This window comes from Oryctolagus cuniculus, chromosome 3, assembly GCF_051225735.1.
Source record: "Oryctolagus cuniculus isolate XC-2025 breed Fujian yellow rabbit chromosome 3, ASM5122573v1, whole genome shotgun sequence".
In the NCBI taxonomy this organism is placed as follows: Eukaryota; Metazoa; Chordata; class Mammalia; order Lagomorpha; family Leporidae; genus Oryctolagus; species Oryctolagus cuniculus.
Window position 1 is genome coordinate 124,206,335 of NC_142869.1, and position 10,252 is coordinate 124,216,586.

A 10,252-nucleotide genomic window follows, 5' to 3' on the forward strand; every position below is an offset into this window, starting at 1 on the left:
TGCCTTTCAAATGTATATCACTGGGGCCAGCACAGTGTCATAGCAGATTAAGTGGGCAACCCATGTGGCACTGTTTTGAGTCCCAGCTGCTTCACTTCTGATTCAGCTCCCTGCTAATGTGCCTGGGAAACTGAAGTTCTTGAGCCCCTGCACCCACATGAGAGACCCACATGAAGCTCAGGCTCCTGGCATCTGCATGGCTTAGCCCTAGTCACTGCAGTCATTTGTGGAGTGAAGCAGTAGATGGAATATCTCGTCCCCACTCTTCTCTCTGTAACACTGCCTTTCAAATAAATAGTCTTAAAAACTACAGCTAACTTGTGAAAAAAGTGGAGGAAATATAGTGAGTATAATGAGAGATGAGTGGATATAATATGATAATTCTATGCTTAACTTCTTGAAGAACCACTGAATTGTTTTCCAGAGTAGGTGAGCCATGTTACATTCTGCACAGCCATATATGAGACTTCTCTTTTCTCCCTTCTTATTTTTATCACAGTAGTAATTCTAGTACAAAATACTATTTCATTCTGGCTTTGACTTGCCTTTTCCTTAAATATCAGAGACAGTCATCAGTTTTTCATGTGTTTATTAATTATTTATATATCTATTTAGATAAATGTGTATTAAAGTGCGTTGCCCATTTTTAAAGACAGAATACATTTTATATGATGGCTTTGAAAGTTAATTTGGATGCATCTACCAAACTTATACATAGGAATTACCTATGATATGGCAATTCTATTTTTAGATATGTAAGCAAAAGAACATGTCGACTGAAAGATAAGGGTGCTTATGGTAGTGCTATTCATTTTAGCCCAAAATTAGCAACAATGAAAATATCTGTCGATAGTAGAATGATTAAATACATTGTAACACTGAGTACTTGGAATTTAATACAATGTTAAAATGAATGCATTCAATGATTAAAAAAATCATGAGGGTGATTATTGCAACATTATCTGGAGCATAAAAAGTCAGAAACCAAACAATATAAGCTGTGGTTTTCATTTATATGATTTTCAACAAAAGAATTAGCCTTGAGTATTAGAAGTGAGGATAAAGGTTAACATTGGCAAAGTAGGAGCATACTGATTGAAAGGGAACATCAGTAGGACTTTTTGCAAGGAACTCACATTGTAGGTAGTGATTTTTACTACGTTGATCTCATGATAATCCATAGGTCCCCATGCTTAATGGAATGGTCAATTCTCTGAGAATATTTCAATTAAATAGTTCATTTTAAATGTTAATTATCAATAAACACATTAGAATGTCATTAGTGTAGATAGTATTAAGTAAACATATACTCACCTTTTCCTGAAATGAATGTAAATAAATATATAAAGGTCACAGTAGTCTGAAGGTATTTAAAGATCAGATAGATAGTGTAAACTGTGTCATCTGATTTTAGTTTGATTTACATTCAACATCAGTTTTTTTACCAATAAAATTATTGGAATAAATACTTACATTGTTTGAGTATTTTGACTCTGTTCTAGCTGCTTTGTATTTTCCTATTCAGCTGTTCTTGATTTATAATTAAGCCTAAAAATTATTTTTAAAAATGTTATATAACTTACTTAGAGGCAGAGGGAGAGAGAGAAAACTCCCATCTGCTTCTTCACTCCCAAAATGCTTGCAATGGCTGGAGCTGGCCAAGAACATAGCTGATCATAAGGAACTCAATCCTGGTCTCCCTCATGAGAGTTATCTGTGTGAAATAGCTAATTCTTACATCACAGGATTCTTACACCACTGGATTCTATTCTTGTGTTATGTTAAAGATAGAATATTTCAATACCTAGATTCCATAATGTTTGGACTTTCACTCAATTTGAGATCAAATTAATATCTATAATGAATTTGATGACCAGCGTTTAATTAAGAGGCTAGAAATTGTAAATGAGGGATTTTTTTAAAGATTTACTTATTTATTTGAAAGGCAGAGTTACACAGAGAGAAGGAGAGACAGAGAAAGAGAGAGAAAAAGAGAGAGGTCTTCCATCTGCTGGCTCACACCCCAGTTGGCCACAAAGGCTGAAGCCAGGAGCTACTTCTGGGTCTCCCATGTGGTTCAGGGGCCCAAGGACTTGGGCCATCGTCTACAGCTTTCCCAGGCCATAGCAGAGAGCAGGATTGGAAGTGGAGCACCTGGGACTTGGACCGGCACCCATATGGGATACTGACACTGCAGGCAGTGGCTTAACATGTTATGCCGCAGCACTGGCCCCTAAATGAGGGAAATTATAGGAGTGTCAAAGAACTTGTTTTCTTACATTTGGCTTGTAAAATCATATTGTGTTATTGTAATTATATTGGCTTGTAAAATCATTTCATTATGTTAAACCATGGATTTTTAAAGGAGACTTATTTATATGAATGACACAGAGAGAGGGAAGGAGAAACACACACAGAGAGAGGGAGAGAGAGAGAGAGAATCTTCCATCTGCTGATTAGTCCCCAAATGATAGCAATGGCCAAGATTGAGCCAGGCAGAAGCTAGGATCCTGGAAGTCCATCTTGGTCTCCTCCAAAAAATAACAAAAAATATAGCTCCTAGAGTCTGCTTTAAGGGATTTTGAAAAATACCTTCCCCAACCCATGCACACACACCTGGAAATACGCCAGGATACTTTAAAAGTCCATAGAAGGAGCCGGTGCTGTGGCTTAGTGGGTAAAGCTGCCACCTGTAGTCTCGGCATCCCGTATGGGTGCCGGTTCAAATCCCGGTTGTTCCCCTTCTGATCCAGTTCTCTGCTATGGCCTGAGAAAGAAGTGGAAGATAGCCCAAGTCTTTGGGGCCCTGCACTCATGTGGGAGACCCAGAGGAGGCTCCTCTTCAGATCGGTGCAGCTCCAGCAGTTGCAGCCATTTGGGAAGTGAACCAGCGGATGGAAGGTCTCTCTCTCTCTCTCTCTCTCTCTCTCTCTCTCTCTCTGCTTTTCTGTAACTTTGCATTTCAAATAAATAAATAAATCTTTAAAAAAGTCCCTGGAAAATGAAATTAACTTATCAAATAGAGTTATATGGAAAAAATAAGTACTTAGTGTTACACAGCACAGGGAGTCACATAAATGCATCCTGTGCCTTATGAATCAATTGAAGTGAGGAATTCAAAAGCTTCAAACATAAATGACAAAGAGAAGGAGAAGGTGATTGTTATGATTCAATCAGCACATGTTGTGCACATGGTTTGAAGTATCATATTTAACCTCATCAATATTTACAAATATCATATTAATAAAAATTTTAAAAAAAGTTCAAGGAGCAGGAAATGCTTACTAATATGATTTGATCTTCATATACTGAGCATATGTATCCAATTATCACACTCTGTCCCACACATATGCACAAGAAAAATCAAAATAAATGTTCACATCCTCTGAACAAAAAAAAAAGTTTATTTTGGTTCAAAAATTTGAAGACTATGCATATGACTGGTTCATCAAAAAGTTCATGAAAACTCATAGAATGAAAGCATTGTGCATTTATTTAAAAATATTTTGCATCAAAATAAGCATATTTTAATTCTCTCTTTTAGGCCAACTTTTAAAAATATCTTTAGTGTGGGGAGAGTCCCACTATAGTTGTGAGAGACAGAGACAGAGTCATCAATAAAATCAAGATATTGACTTTCCCTCATCATTCTGGAGAACACTCTCAGGTCTGCTTAAGGAAGAACTTCCCTCTCAGTTCCTGTAACAGGCAGTCACAAATCATTGCTGCTACTGCAGTTGTGACTTTTTTTAGACTTGAATGTAAACAGCATTATGCATTATGAATTATTTGTAACTGACCTTTTTTTCAACAAAATGCTTTTGAGATCCATCTACACCATTACATGAATCAGTAGTTGGTTATGATTTTTTGCTGAATAGTTTTTCATTGATGGGCATTCTTAAGCTTACTCACCACATACTGACAAGTATGTGGGCTGCTTTAAATTTCAGGCTACAATTAGTAAAGCTGATATAATAATACTCATACACAATCTTCTAGTAGGCTTTCTCTTCTGTAGGGGAGGTGCTGAGGTATGATATGGGAATATTATGAGTAGCTTTATAAGAAACTGCTAAAGTATTTTCCAAAGCGATAATATAATTGTATCTCTCCAATAGCAATGTATAATGGTTTCATTTTTTCTACATCCTTTCAACAGGAAAGGATGCTATTATTTCCAGTCTTTTGAGTCATAGATGTTTTGGCAAGTGTAGAGTCGAAGCTCACTGTGACAATAGTTTGCATTTAAAACTATTGGTTTTAAACAATTTTGATACCCTTAAGTGCTTATATGTTTGCCCTTGCTACATATATGTATAATTTCTCTGCTTTTTAAAAAACTTGTTTTTATTTTAATTTGGCACATAATTGTGTACACTTATGGGATAAAAGGTGAAGTTTTGATCCATGTAGACATTGTAGATTCAATCAAGCAAATGATCACATCCATCAAATTATCAACCATCTTCTGTGATGAGAGCATTAAAAATGTATGCCTTTAGTAACCTAAATTACCTGATACATTATTATACCTATAGTCCCCACTAATTTTTTTAGCACAAAGTTTTGTTGTAAGTTTTGAAGAATGCAGAATGTAATTGTTTACATAAAGTAACCCACTATTCCTGTATTGAATCTTGTCTCTAATTGAATCTTGTCTCTTTTTTTTGCAGGCAATTTCACATATTGTTCGCTTAATGCTCAAAGAAATTTGACAGACTTATAGAAAACCAGCATCCATGGAGCCACTACTCACTACCCAAGAGCCACTAACCAAGCTTTCAAAACACCCATATGTACTTTGAGATTCTAATGCAGTTCCTCAGTTAGCAACAGGTAAAGCTGTTACACATATGTAGAGTAACACTTTCTTAATTACATACACTGGCAAACAGAGCCCCAGCACTGATTTTGATTTTTTATTAAACAGTACATTTTTTAAGAGATTCATTTGTTTATTTATTTTATTTGAAAGTCAGAGTTACAGAGACAGGGAGAGAGAGAGTAAGCAAGCGAGAGAGAGAGGTCTTCCATCTGCTGATTCACTCCCCAAATGGCCACAACAGCCAAGGCTGAGCCAAACCAAAGCGAGGAGCTTCATCATGGTGTCTCATGTGGATACAGGAGTCCAAATACTTGGGCCATCTTATGCTGCTTTCTTTGGTGCATAAGCAAGGTGTTGGGTTGGAAGTGGAGCAGTCAAGACTCATATGGAATACCATTGCTGCACAGGGCAATTTAACCAACTGTACCACAATGCTGGTCCAAAATAGCACATTTTTTATTGTCCTTTGTGTTCATAATGTCACCAAAGAAGAGTATATTGAAGCCGAGTTATTACACATTGATTATCATAATTTGTCTTAAGTAAAATATGCATATTGAAGCAACTCTCTTGGTGATTCTGATATACTTTTGTTATTGTTATATCTTTGGGTTTGTATTTTTAATTTAAATATGCATTTAACTGGCAAATAACAATTGCTTTTATTTATTTATTTGACAGAGTTTACAGACAGTGAGAGAGAGAGAGACAGAGAGAAAGGTCTTCCTTCCATTGGCTCACTCTCCAAATGGCCAAAATGGTCGGAGATACGCTGATCCGAAGCCAGGAGCCAGGACTTTCTTCCTGATCTCTGCAGATGCATGGGCCCAAAGACTTGGGCTATCTTCCACTGCTATCCTAAGCTACAGCAGAGAGCTGGACTGGAGGAGGAGCAACCGGGACTAGAACCTGGTGCCCAAATGGGATGCAGGTGCTGCAGGATTAACCTAGTGCACCACAGTGCTGGCCCCTACAGTTGCATATATTTATAAGGCACAATATATTACTCATTTCAAAATTTCCAGAGCCTGCTAGCATCATGGCACAACATGTTAAATGGCCACATGTAAATCCGGCATACTTTGGAGAAATATAGGTTGGAGTTCTGATCTAGCTCCCTGTTAATATGCCTGGGAAAGAAGCAGAGGACAACTCAAGTTCTGGGCCCCTGCCACCCATGTGGGAGGCCTGGAAAGATTTCTGGGCTCCTTCTGGCTTTGGCCTGGCTTAGTCCCAACTATTGTCATTGGGGTAGTGAACCAGCAGATGAAGATCTCTTCAGCTCACTCTCTCTGATATTTAAATACAATAAATAAATAAATATTTTATAAATTGCCAAAGAGAAGATTCTAAATGTTTCACAAATAAATGAGTAGTATGTGAAGTGATGAATATGTTAACCAAGCTGACTTGCTCATCTTCCAATGTGCGCATCATGGAAACATTACACTGTATCCCAATATTGGCTCTTGCACAGGTCATATCTAAGACAAAATCTTTAACACAATCCTTTGTTTGGATTCTGCATCTATAACATAATAGTAATTCCCAGAGTTCTTTATCCAGGTCTGGACACAATTTCCTCATCAGGTAAAGTGGCTGCATATCGCATATCTATTCTCCTATCCATGGGTGGCTTGTCTCAAGATTTTATAAAGATTTATTTATGGATTTGAAAGGCAGAGAAGGAGAAGAAAGAAAAGAGAATCTTCCATCTCCTGGTTCATTCCCTAAATAGCTACAGAAAAGCCAGGAGTTTTATTTGGGTCTCCCATATGGATGCAGGGAGGCCAGGGATTTGGGCCATCCTTCAATGCTTTCCCAGGGACGTTGGCAAAGTGCTGAAGATGAAGTGGAGCCTGCAGGAATTGAACTGGTGCCTATGTGGAATGCCAGAGACAGAGCCAGTGATTTCACCTGCAATTCCACAACATCAGCTCTTGTCTTTCAACATTTTAATGACAATTTCTGGTAAGTAGAAATCTTAATTTTGCAGTTCTTATATTTATTTATTTATTTATTGACAGGCAGAGTGGACAGTGAGAGAGAGAGACAGAGAGAGAAAGGTCTTCCTTCTGTTGGTTCACCCCCCAAATGGCCGCTCCGGCTGGCGCACTGCACTAATCCGAAGCCAGGAGCCAGGTGCTTCTCCTGGTCTCCCATGTAGGTGCAGGGCTCAAGGACCTGGACCATCCTCCACTGCCCTCCCGTGCAACAGCAGAGAGCTGGACTGGAAGAAGTGCAACCAGGACAGAACTGGCTTCCCGACCAGGACTAGAACCCGGGGTGCTGGCGCCGCAAGCGGAGGATTAGCCTATTGAGCTGTGGCGCCGGCCGCAGTTCTTATTTTTACAACTTTTTCTTTATTGGTGTTCTGTTAAAAATATCTCTGATTGCCTAATTTAGTATCATAAAGGAATCTTATGCTTATATTAAGAAGTTTGTTTCCGCCGGCGCCACGGCTCAGTAGGCTAATCCTCTGCCTTGCGGCGCCAGCACACGGGGTTCTAATCCCGGTTGGGGCACCGGATTCTGTCCCGGTTGCCCCTCTTCCAGGCCAGCTCTCTGCTGTGGCCAGGGAGTGCAGTGGAGGATGGCCCAAGTACTTGGGCCCTGCACCCCATGGGAGACCAGGAGAAGCACCTGGCTCCTGCCATCAGATCAGCGTGGTATGCCGGCCGCGGCGGCCATTGGAGGGTGAACCAACGGCAAAAGGAAGACCTTTCTCTCTGTCTCTCTCTCTCACTGTCCACTCTGCCTGTCAAAAAAAAAAAAAAAAGTTTGTTTCCAGGTTTTATATTTAAGACTAAAATCCATTTTAATTTAAACTTTGTGTAATGCTGGAGATACATAACTAGGCAGTTTATTATTATTATTATTATTATAATATATGGGTATGCAATTGTTCTCATTGCCAGAAAATTTTTTCTGTCTCTGTTGCATTGCTTTTGCATGTTTTAAGGAACAGCTGACTACATTTGTGTAGGTTTATTTCTAAATTTTCTATCCTGTTTCATGTTTCTGTCTATAATTTCTTGATAAATTTCATTCTATTACTCATTTGTCCATCTTTTCAGATTAACAGCTTTTAGAGGCTAGTTCTCCTACACTGACCTTTTCTTTTCTAAAACATGTTGTAAGACTCTTTAGTTTTGTGAGAAACTGCAAAAATGTTTTCTCAGAGTGTATTTACCAGTTTGCATTCCCACCAGCAATGAAAATGTCTATTCCTTCACATCCTGGCTAACATTGTCAATTGTCAGGATTTTGACCATGTTATAAGGTGAGCGATGCTATGTCATTGCTTTTTAGTTTGTAATTTTCTACCAACATAAGATGTTGAGTACCTACTCATATGCTTATTGGTCACCTGTGTACTTTCCTTGCTGAGGTCTTTCGTCCGGTTTCAATCAGGCTTTTCACTTTGCTATTGTTGAGTTTTAAGAATTATTTATATCTTTTGGATGAAACTGTTGATATTTTCCAGGCTTCCTTCGATCTGTTCTCAAAGACTTTGAAACGCATGAGGCCAAGTTTGAAGGTCTGGAGACCCGTGGAAGGGCTTCACTTTCTTCTCCTGCATGTTCCTTCTTCAGGGATTGAAACACTGAAATGCCTTGGGGGTTACCTTAGATCTCCTACCCCATCTTCAGTTTTCTACAGGTGAAAGTAAAAATGCCTCTGGCGGTTTTCTCCTTCACTGCCCTCCTCCTTACCAGGCATTCTCCAACAGGAGAGGTTCTGCATACTGCAGGGCTGCTGGCTTGCAACTCCTCTCTGTAACCCACCTGTGTGTGTATGTGTGTGTGTGTGGTGTGTGACTACTGCTGTCACAGTACTCACTGAGGCCAGCTGTTGAGTGCAAACTGGATCTCAGGGTGGGACTTCTCAAGGTTCTACTCTGTCAAAGCAGCTCACATACAGTGGTTAAGTGTTTGTTAAAATTAAGGTCTGTGGTGTTGTTTTACTTCTACTCATTCATCCATCCATCTAGCCTACTCTTCTTGAGTGTCTTCCATTTGCCTCAGTGTAACCCTGGTAATATAGCACTATGGCCTCTTCAGGCTTTAAGAAGATTGAAGGGGAATGATTTTCTTTCTTTTTTTCATATTTTTAAAGATTTATTTATTTATTTGAAAGACAGAGTTACAGAGAGACAGAGACGTAGAGAGATGTCTTCCATCCGCTGGTTCACTCCCCAAATATCTGCAATGGCCTGACTTGGGCCACTCAAAGGTCAGGAGCCAGGAGCTTATTCCAGGTCTCTCACACGGGTGCAGGGTCCCAAGGACTTGGGCTATCTTCGACTGCTTTCCCAGGTCATAGCAGAGAGCTGGATCAGAAGTGGAGCAGTCGGGACACGAACCGGCACCTATATCTGATGCCAGCACTGTAGGTGGCAGCTTTATCCACCACACCACAGCGCTGGCCTGGGGAAGAATGACTTTCGATTTAGCAGTTTTTCATGACACCTTTCAAGGATTAGTGGAACAAGGTAGAAAAAATTTTCTTGAAATCCCGTGTAAATGGCAGTGTCTGGAACAAGTTGTTTCAAGAAACAGGCAACAAATAAGCATTCACAGGTTGGTTCTAGCTATATATTCCTACAGTGAATACTTGAAGCATCATATTTTCATGTGTGAATCAATATCCAATTTACATTGTTTTTATTTACTCTTGAGGATCTCTGTGTTACACTCTCATAGCATAATATTTATGTTCCTTTGCTTTTGAAAATTAACAAGATTTAATGTGGGACAAGACTTTCTTGGCATGCATCATGACCACTCACTCACCTGTCAGAAATGGCCTCTGGTAATTGAGGTGGCTTGCCAAGGTTCGCTCTGCCATTTTTCCTCACTGGCAGTTTTCTTCCCAAATTCTCTGAAGTGTTACAATGTGTCCTTAATGAGCTGTGGATAGATAACAGTGTATAACATGAAATAATGCCCCCCAATGGTTCGAGGTTTCTTAAGAAGTCGAAAGCATAATGCACTTGCTAAATCATAGCAATAGCAGTGGTGAAAAAAAGCTGCATAAAGTGGTGGTTATGTACTTCGTAAATCATAACTGCAGTGCCTGGAGGGATGTCGGCAAATGGCAGAGTAGGCAGCTCCTGCCCTCTCATCCCATCCAACAGAAACCCCAAAACAAGCCAGAAGTGCCAAAAGTAACTTTATTGGGTCTCTGAAAAGAAGTCAGTGGTTTATAGTAAACCAGCAAGTGCTACTCCAAGATAAAGGCAACTTGGAAATGGAAAGAACCTTTGTGACGTTTTCACTTGCTCATGCTCCACTTGTCTGAAGCCCAGCAGCTCTCTTCAACCACTGGCAGTCCGTGTTTCTGTGTGGAAGCTTGATCACGTGCAAAGGAGGCAGAGCAGGCCTTATTCACAAAGTATCATTGTAGCATTCATTTAGGTTT

At 39.5% G+C, this 10,252-nt stretch overlaps 1 long non-coding RNA gene across 1 annotated transcript in view; it reads left to right on the top strand.

Moving 5' to 3' along the window:
• Positions 1-8,869, top strand: part of LOC149127495 (uncharacterized) — a 32,165-nt gene extending 23,296 nt beyond the window's left edge. Inside the window, exons 2-4 of the long non-coding RNA XR_016231252.1 lie at positions 4,677-4,839; positions 6,654-6,799; positions 8,316-8,869. This is a non-coding gene — a long non-coding RNA (uncharacterized LOC149127495). The remainder of the gene's footprint in view (positions 1-4,676; positions 4,840-6,653; positions 6,800-8,315) is intronic.
• The last annotated feature ends 1,383 nt before the right edge of the window (positions 8,870-10,252 follow it).